A 10,789-nucleotide genomic window follows, 5' to 3' on the forward strand; every position below is an offset into this window, starting at 1 on the left:
CGAGGGACCCGCCGGACCTGCCCCTTCCGCTGCGGCTCACTCTGCCTTGCCCGGCGCCGCTTCTGGATCGCCGGCTACTCATTCCTACCAGACTCGGCTGGCGCCTCTCCACTCACTTTCCCATCCTGTTCCAGGTGGACCCTAACCTCCCTCCCCCGGCAGCAGCCCCCGCCCCCAGAGCTCAGGCTTGTGGGGAAACATTTGAGTCTTCCCTGGAAGTAGCCCCGGTCATACCTCTCTCTAGCTCTCCCCGCTTCGTTGTCTCGCCACCCCCCCATCTTTTCCAAGCCTTTTGCCTTCTTGTTCTCCCCCTTTCCTTCCACCCCCCATCTGCTTATTTCTTGCAATGGGAGTTTTATTCTTTATAAGCGTTTGCCACAACCCCCCCATAAGTCTCCCCCAACCCCACAACAACCCGAAAGACAAGGAAAATACAGGCAAGGTAGACCCAAGGCCAGAAACTTACCTGCTGTCAGCCAGCTGCAAAGTCAGGGCTCACTTAAGCTCCCCCCAAAATCAATTGTCCTTCCTTTTTAAAGGTCTGCTCTCTCCTTGGGAGGGGAACACACCTTCTGGCTCCCAACTCCAGGCAGTCACTCTGTACAATTTATTTTGTCGTACATCATTTGATCACCATGAATTAGCAACAGCAAGAAAATATAGGAGAGGGAGAAAAGAGAGAAAGAGAGAGGGAGAGAGAGAGAGGAGAGAGGGAGAGAGAGAGGGAGCAGAGCTTTCTGCAAGAGAAGAAGAAGAAAAAATGTACGTGTGACAAATTATGCTACCAAGAAACAACACATCATTATCCTTGGGCCTGGGGCTCAGTGAGTCGTAACGAGAGTAATAGGAAATCCACGGTTGGGGAGAGAAATGGTCGTGCTTGGCCAGTAGAGAGAGACCATACAGGGGGATGGATGCTGGAGAGACTCGCAAAATTATGGCTCAAGGCTATTGTAAAAATTGTCGAGCGTAAATGACTGCGATTTCAAACATCTTTGGAAGAAAGAAGGGGAAAAAGCGAGCCCCCCCTCCCTCCCTCTCCCTCTCTCTCCCTCTCTCTTCTCTTCTCTCTATAAAGAACCGTCAAGTTTTAGTGCGCATTGCTAATTAGTCAATTTCTCTCTGCCTTCACAGGCTGGCGACTTCGCTGCTGAGCTGAAACTGCTAATTTCTGTGACCAGCTTTTTTCTTAGCTGTGATCTGGATGAATGAGTAGCTGTCTCACAGAGATGACAAAAATAAACTCTAATCCCCCCCAAAATTTCCACTACATCTTTCTCATGCATAGATTTATGATCTTCAAGCGCTCTGTGCAGTATGCAAACTTTTTTGTGTCTGTGTATATGCTGTTGTTTGCAGCTTCCACAACATCGGGATGCTGGCTTTTCCCTCCCGCCCCCAGCCCCCACACACTCTCAAATGCAGAAGCTGTCTGATCTCCAAGTATGCTAGGATGCCACTTTAGCCTGTCTTGGTATCTAGGGTGTGGGGCTGACTTGGAAGATTCCAGTCCTCGCCTAAGAGGGCTGAGGACACACACCAGGAATGGGGGGGGGGGGGAGTCCAGCTGGGAGAACAGAGGATAGGACTTTTATTTTTCTCTCTGTTCTATTCAAGCTTTATGATCTTGTTGGAAAACATATTTTTTTCTCTTATTATTTTTGTCCGGTTAAACAACCTCCTTTGAAGTTCACACATAAGAGTAAAGAAACCACATTTTTATTAAAGCGTTATCATATTGTCAGATTTGTATTTCAATTAAGAGTCTTTGGTTTGCAGAAGCTAGTATTAACTGTTAGGGGACCCAGCTGCAATTTCACAGTTGTAACCTTTCAACTTCAGGGCTCACTTGATAAATAAGGACCATCCCATAGGGCTCACATTGTTGACCCTGCTTAGCATTCAGAGTGAACCTCAGCCTGCTTCTAGAACCTTAGCTGCATCAGAAAGACTCCAGGTTCATCTCATATGTATAGTACCTCATTTAAGTTATCAATGGGAGCTGGAGGTGTCCAAGAAACACTCACCCACCCCCTCACAACACTGAAGGGGGCAACAGAAAAAGAAAGGTACACCCTTGAATAAAATGAATATCAAAGAAAACTGGATATGAATTGAATTGAGTTTGTCAATAAATACAGATTATGATTCACTCCGATGTGCTCTGGTAGTAAATTTGTTAAAATCTATTACCCAAGCATTGTTTTTTTTTTACACACCCCCTTTGATCTGTGAGAGATGGAAAGACACCTGCCTAAGTGGGGGGTGGGGAGCTGAAACTTTTGAGACTTAGAAATAGGGGGTTTCCCAGCTAGAATGATAACATTAGCATGCATATGGAATATTTATTCAAATAAATGAAGGGGGATGAACCAAAGCCCTTTCAAAGGCCCTTTGCTGTCCAGGTTCCTGGGTTATCTGAGAGTTGGACTTACTTATTCCGATCCGGCTCGGGTCCTACATTCTCCTCTCACACTTAACAAGACTGAGTTATAGGAAGGCAAAAGACAGGCTCTTTTGGTTGTTGTCATCACCATTGTTCTTTAGGACCAAGGACAGAAAGAAAACAGATTCAAGTTATCTGCCCCTACTATTTCCAAAATTCTTTTCATTTTTGAACTTCCCTTATTTGAGTCTCGCTAAGGAAGACACAGTGCTTTTGGGGGATTCTATGTCACTAAGAATAAAAGGTACTAAGTATGTGAGTGCTAGCCAAACTCCCATGCATGCAGAGCGCATGCTCCCCTTATGTTTCCTTTGATCTTTTATGGACTTCAGTCAGTACTTGGAACTCAACCCAACAATGAATAATGACAGATAAATTACAGCTTTCTTCCCATTGCATCACAAAAGAATTAAAGTTTTTTTTTTTTTTTTTTTGGTTTTCTTTTTTCGAGACAGGGTTTCCCTGTGGTTTCTAGAGCCTGTCCTGGAACTAGCTCTTGTAGACCAGGCTGGCCTCGAACTCAGAGATCCGCCTGCCTCTGCCTCCCGAGTGCTGGGATTAAAGGCGTGCGCCACCACCGCCCGGCTTAAAGTATTTTTTTAGGAATCAAATTCCATTTTGAAATTCTTAAGTCTTTTTTTTCTTTTTGCTACTTGTATATATAGGTCACTAATTATGAGTGTTAGAGTCTTTGTGCATCCCAACAGCATACAAAACACATTTTAAGAATCTGTCTGTATCTATCTTTTGTGTCTATCTGTGGTTGTGCTCATCTAATATCTAGCTGGAGGAGGGAAGAAGCAGAGGTGAGGATTTCTCAGTGTGAAGCTGGTGTTGAGATGAAGTGTTTGGCACATATTCTCCTGCATCTTAAAGTGACAAAATTTGACGATATTTAAACTTTCAGAGGGAAAAGAATAATCACAGCTCCTCTATAAGCAACCAAGAATGCCCAAACCAAAAAACTCCCCCCTGTACTCTGTGCACAAATGAACATGTATATCATATAAACCTTGTGTCTTCCAAATCCTGCATAGGCTTGGACTGCAATGGTTGCTGGACCCACAAATACGATGACACTATTTACAATAAATCCTGTTATGAAAGATTCAATTTACAGCAATCAGATGGTAGCTCCTAAGCGATTGTAAGTATTTGAATTTTACTCTACTCCATTGTTCAACATACAGAAATTGCATCTGTGTGTTTGATCTATCCTGCTGAGCACTATCAGCGGCTTGCAACTCTGCCACGATTGTTTCTAAAATGGCAGGAAGGACGTGACTCTTCAAGAGCGCTCGGCAGGGTAGATTTTGCATGGCAGAAGAGAAGCAAGGATTGTCTTTGAAAAAACAACCATAATAACAACATACACACAGTCACGTAGCCTTCTAATCTAAGCAGTTTTCCTACTTTGGCAGATTATCAAAATTATTCATCAGAGATTCTGCATTAAATAAGGTACAGTGGAAAGATCCTAAAATAACCATCACTGACTTCTTAAGAGAGCTCTGAGCACTCTGGGTGGCCTCTGAGATGACAGAGAGCCAGGCTTAGGGGAGCTCCAGTTACCCACAGCCATCTTGTTGGACTGAATGGACAAGAAATATTCAAGCCATGTTTGGGTGCCTAGCATGAGGTGCTGCTATGCTGAAACTCTTTCCCTGCCTCCTGACTTTTCTAATTCCGATTCCTGAGGAATCATCAAACATCAGCGCCTGGCCGCCTCTGTGTTTCTTCTCGTAATAAATACTGCTTCATGAGATCTGACCCTTGAGATTGCTGCTATGTGGAATGCCATGCAAATATGGGGAAATGATGTTCCATGTTATGGGTGGAATGAAATTCAGTAAAGCCACACAGCTTCCTCAAAATGAGAGAAAGAAAAACCCAAACCCAATTCATAACTGTCTAGGTTTTTAAAATTGTATATCTTGGTTAGACATGGTCTGAGATATCCCAGGTCATCAGCACCATGTGGTTTATTGGAGAGCAAAGAGCTCAGAGATACAATAAAATCAATTGTGCTGTTGGCTAGAATTTCCGCTAAAGCCACGGGTTTACTATTGTTCCAAGGACTTGGACTTGGTGCTAGACATTCTAGTTCCAGGTATGTATGCAGTTCTAGCTCCTCTGGGGACATTGCTCACTGCTAGCTGCTCTCTGGATGCTACCAACTCATGTGTAAAGCACTTATGGCTAGTTTTTGTTCTTAGAAGAGGGTTTGAGCCCTACATGCAGAACTCTCAACCAGCTCTCTTTTCTGAAGGCAGCTTCAAGCAGTAATAACCAATGTTGCTTATTGAGTTGGTGATCTATGTGGTGGATGCTGTTATAAATCCTTTGGATGTTTTGGATTTTTAGTCCTCTTGCTAAATAAGTTTGGTAGATTGCAAAAGCGTCCCTGCCTCCACAAGGACTGGATCTCTTTCCCATTCCTTTGTTAACTGCTTAGACCAATCGAATGTGCCAGAAGTGACTTTGTGCTGACTCTAGGCCACCTTAAGGAACATTGTATGCTTTTAACTCTCCCTTGTTCAACACTTTCGCTCTAACAGCTGCCATGTGAAAAAGTCCAAGCTAGCTTGGTTGGAAGGTGAGACCCGACATGAGCCAAATATTTTCCAGCTCACCCAGTAACTGAACACAGATGCAAAAATGAGCCAGAGCAAAGCAACAAATGGAGGATGGCCTGGAATGTTTGTCCATATAACCCTCAGCTAAATGGAGCCATGTTGTTTCAAGTCATTACTATTTGAGGTGATTTTATTTGTTCCTAGTGAGATCAGCTGATAAGAACAGATACTATTATTATTTTAATGATGATAATCCAAGATTGAGAAAGAAGATAAAAATTTCAGAATCTTCCATTTTCAAAGGTAGACTTGAGGTTGTAGCCAGTCCATCCTGATTTGATAGGTTAGCCAGTCTACTACTGCCTCCCATGAACATTCAGTATTTATTTTCTTTTTGTCTTTCCTCCATCAAGTATGTATCAAGGATTTATTACATACCAAATATTGATTACAGAATAGGGAATAAAACTTATTCTTGTTCTCAAAAGGCTAACATTCTAATAGAGAAAACAGGGAAAAGAAAGGAGACACAGTGAGTGAATAACTAAATTTAATAATTGACAAATGAATAAGAAACTAGGGTAGCAAAGAAAAGAAAGCCCCTAACTTCTTCTTAGTACTATCCGTGTATTTTTGCTGTTTATTATTTACTTATTTTTTTACTTACTTAAAGAAGCTATTTTATCATCACAACCAAGCTACAATCTTCAAAAAAGGGCATCATGATTGGCAAAAGCTTCCATCGTTCAAAGCTCTGTATTATATGCAAAACAGTTGCCCAATAAACATGTTACTGCATTTTTAAAAGCAAACTTTCAAATTTATCCGAGAGAAATAGGGTGTGTGTAACATTTTACAGTTAAAGAGTTTGGTTAGTACTTCTAACCAGAGTGGCATTAGTCAAACTTTTGACTGTATTGATCTGGGTCTTACAGTTTAAAAAAGTCTGTTATCTCAGGAAACTTTTGCTTGCAACACATGCAGAGGCACTCGATGGGCCCTTCAAGAATGCTCCAGACACCCAGCAAACACTGAGATTCTAGGGAACTGCTAAGGCAAATCTTAGTGCTGTGTTCTGAGGGTTTGGGGAGGAACCCCCATGGGTCTGACACTTTGCATTATATAACTTAGCATTTAAACACCCTCAGGAAGCCAATTATTACAGTGCCTACCTCAAAGAATTTTATGATGTTGGACTTTTGCAAAGATGTGTTATATAGAACAAATAACTTGCTTAGAGACTGCTGTAGGGGTGATTGCTCAGTAAATAAACAACAACAAACCAAACCAAACCAAACAACAACAATAACAACAAAAATCCAAAGCAACTATGACAAAAACTCAGCACAGGTAGGGAACTCTGTCTTAGTTTTCCTTCTATTTCTTCTCTGCCTTGTGTTCAACAGTTACTAGGTAGAAGATAGGATACATCTGCTTTTCATTTGGTAGCAATAATTTATAATTCTATTCCAAGGGTGACTGATCCCTTTAACAAAAGTACCACTGTTCTTTGACTTTGATCTTTAATGTTATGTGTTTTATGTGTTATTTTTTTTGTATATTTAAAACTGTCACTCCTTTACCTTTGACAACATTGATGGCTCATAGTTGTCTTATGTAATTAAATCTTTTTAAAAATAAGGCTATTTACTATTAATGGTGGGATGCTAAGCCTATTCCTGACTCTGAAAAGTAGCCTGTTGTCAGTTCATCTTCATGCCAGTGACCAAGGTTTCTGATTCCCATATCACTTGTGACTTTACACACTGCAGTCTTCCTTTCCACTCAGTTCCCCTGTATGCGGGGCTACATAGAGCATTTCCTTCCTCTAACTAGCTGTCTTGGGCTAAACTGAAGATGCGTAGCAAAACAAAACAAACCAACCAAACAAAAAAAAGGTCAGTTGGGAACTTTCCTAGCAAAATGAACTGAAACTTTGGGTTGAGAGAGAGTCCCGAATTCAGTGTGGAGGCTGGGGGTCAGAGGAATTCATCCAGTCACCACCTTAGAATTAGGTCATATACAGATGGCAGATCAAGCATGTGCGAGTATTCTGAGTGTATAAACAGATGTCATGTGTTCCCCAAATTTGTTTTGCATATATCAAAAGTTTTCAGAGAATGTAGAATATTTTACTGTAGGGATGCTAAATTCTGAATGCTCATTAAATAGCATGGAACATTCCTCTCATAACCAGGACAACATGCTTTTATCATAAAGAATTATCACCCAAAGTTGCAAATTATTCTGATCAACTTCTCCACCCTCAAATTTTTTCTTTTTATTTGTGACAATATGTTCCCTCCTTTGCTCATTCTTAAAAAATGAAGATGTTTATCTCTGTCAGAACATCCATTAAAAATCTTTGTAGTTCACAGGAAAGAGTCACCTAAGTTTTTAGTGAAATAGTTATGAGGCTAAAAATCAAATATTGTTGCATTATAGGATTGACCACTTTCATTGCGAGGCTAGATCCAAGGATGCCTGTTTATATCTTAGATTCTTGTCTGTGCTTATGGCTTCTTTCATGTTAGTTTAAAACTCTTCTACCTTCCATTCTCATAAAATCTGCTTTCTTTTGTCTTTCCACTCTGTCTTCCTTAGCTTCCTCTTCCACCCCATTCTACTGTTGGTTTCATAACGGCATACTCATAATACTTCATTTAAGCAATTTGACTTCTTTATATAGTAGTGTCATGCTGTAGAAGTACTATCTGAAAACTTTAATATATACATTTTAGGTATTAGTGGATTGAGCTAATAAGAATTAACTTGAGTATCTCATTTGATTTGTTAAAAGCAATCCATTAACCTAAACATTGCTTTAAAAAATTCAAAATCCCATAGTAGCATTCATCCCTGGCTAATACAACAGGACAAATGTAAATTTGAATATTTTCATTTTGTCATGATGCTGTGTAGAGCTCAATTACATAAATAACTGGTTTAAGTTAATTTCCGTGGTTTTCTAGAAGTCAGATGAAGCCAGAGGCCTACTTGCCCTTCTTCGTCTTCCTTTCTCACCCTTTGTTCCTCTCCTCCTTCCTCCCATTTGTCTCTCATAGAAATGATCTATTCCGACTTACTCGTGTGGGCCTTGCTGACTCACACATCATCAAGATAAGACAGTGGGACAGGAAGCTGTTTGTTCTGACAAGATTGTGTATGGCTATTGCAGAAATCCTTGAAGAATCTCGAGGTGTTAAAGATGCTTCCATGGCCCTGAAAATCTGAAATCTTGCAGTTCATGTGGGAAGAAAGTATTTTCAAATACATCATGTTACTGATGAGATGTTCAGAGATATGTTCTAAACTATTAATAATAAAAATATTAATAATAAAATGCTCTGGAGTATTACCAAAAATAGATGAATTGTGTTAGAAGAAAAATAAATTTGTTTATGTTTTATTTTATCCTGGGAAATAGCATGACAAAGTTTTAAGTAATCAGCGAAGATACAATCAAATTGAAACAAAAAATTATTGTTGACCTGTATCAGGTAGCTAACTAGTTAACCTTATGCTATTTTCTTCTTTGAGAAGCCTACCAAGTCTCTATCAAGTTCCCATGGAAATAGATGAATTTTTTGATACATAAAGAAATAGGACTGAATGTCAGTTTTCTTTTGAACTCTATAGTACAGGAACATTCTCTTATGAGGTATGAATTTGATTCTCTTGGAGCTGTACCTTCAGAGCTTTCTGCTTCCTTGGGGTCTTGCCTATGTTCTATTAATTTCCTTCCCTTTCTGACCTGGAAAATGCTGTGCCCTGCAAGGGTCAGCTTCCTAGTTGGAGCCACTTAGGAAGTGAACCTGTCACTGCTGGGATAAGAGAATTGGATTTTCTTTTCCAATTGTGCTGACACATCAGGATTCTCGAATACATTCATCCACTGAAGATATTCAGTGTGCTGTTATATAATGTAGGTGATGATAGATTGAGTCTTCAAAGGGGTGCTTTGAGTTTTGTACACTGGAAGAACATGTGGCGTTATGAGACATAGTCACTGATACCCATCATTCAGTGTGGCTCAGAGATTCACAGAGACCCGGAAACTCTTCCACTATGGGAATTCCTAACCTGGCATCCAAAATCCACAGAATGGCAACCAGTCACCTTCATTTCATGACTCCATATTGCTCTATTGCAATGGCCCTGGGACATCAACCCTCAGGGTGTCTGAGTGGATCTTGGTCGACATGGATCCTCTGGTAAAAAGGAATGTATTACAATATAGTGATATATGCAAGTATTGCAAATATACATATTTATGTGACCACTTCATGTGTATTATCATATATGTAGTAAATGGAATTAATATGTATATACACAAAATTTTTAAAACTTAAGATATACTTTACCCATCTTTGGTGAGTGACATTAGTTAAAATATAATTTTAGCACTGTGTAGCAGTTTTACTGAGGTAAACAATATTACATATCTCCTGTGCAGATTCTCCTATTTAAGCACATACACCCACACATTCCTCCAGTGCTTTGTAACTTTCCAAAGTGTAGCATTGGGTAGAAGTTGTCAATACTAACACAAAGCATCTACAGTGTGTTGTAACACCTCCTGAATATTTCAAAGAGAGCAGCAACTATCCATAGAAACAGAATTCTTGTCTTTGAGTGACGGAATACACGGTTACATTGTAGGCAAAAAGGTTTGACCCCTAGTCCAATGCCAGGCAAATATTCCTTAACAAATTTTGGCAGTAGAGCTGATTAAAGTGGTTTCATAATCTTACACTTCAATAATTGCAGAGAGCACAAAGCTCTTATCACAATAGCCCAGTCAAAAACTAAGTTGTTTTTTTTTTTTTTTTCTGAGATGGGTGCTTCCACCTCTGGTATTGTCTACTTCCATGAACTCTTTTTCTGGTCTCCTCTATAAGTTGTGGGGCCGCTCACTCCTCCATGCTCTCCTGAGAAAAGGTGCAGTCCTGCTCTAAAGGATCAAAGGTAGTTTAAATAATTCCTGGAGTGATAGCTTGCTGTAAGCCGCATGCACTTTGTTGAAGAAATAAATTTGCTACATGGAATCATAGTCCTCTGAAAAATCTCCTAATCTTCCCAACCTATAGATATGTACCAAGCAGACGAGTACATATTGACGTTGATCTATTAAGGCATTTTCCTAAAATACCTACAGTCTTTTCATATGAAACAGAAATATGTCATTAAAGCTATGGTTTGCCAGACAATTACTTTGTCAAATCTCAAGAAATTGCATAATAAATTGTATACATGCATCAAACATGAACGGCAGAGGACTATAACAAGCCATGTATTTCCAGTCCACTTATTTTTTCATCCAAACAGTAGCTTTTGTTTTTCAGGAAAATTCTGTATCTTTTTGAAAGCTTTTGTAAAAAAAAATAAGGCTATGCATTTATCTGTCTAAGTACAAATAATTGAAACCCTTAATATGTACAGTAATAAGGAAATGCATGAATAAGCTCATTATTAATGTGTATTGATTATTTACATATTTGAGTAGACGAGTGGATCTGCTAGGATTCTTATGTAAATCTATATATGTGTTTTGGTTTTACCTGTTTATTGGAGAATTTACAGTCTGCATTATGGACATTTTTATTGCTTTTCACACTTCTTTGATATGTGCATAAGCCAGGTCAGCTGGTGTTTACTCGATTTGATTACTATGTTACATTTCTGATCTTATTTTCCCTTTGGAAAATTAAATGTACAAGAAAGCCTAGTAAATCTTTACTTAAAAATTCCAAACTTTAGATTGATT

This window comes from Arvicola amphibius, chromosome 5 (genome assembly GCF_903992535.2).
Source record: "Arvicola amphibius chromosome 5, mArvAmp1.2, whole genome shotgun sequence".
Classification (NCBI taxonomy): Eukaryota; Metazoa; Chordata; class Mammalia; order Rodentia; family Cricetidae; genus Arvicola; species Arvicola amphibius.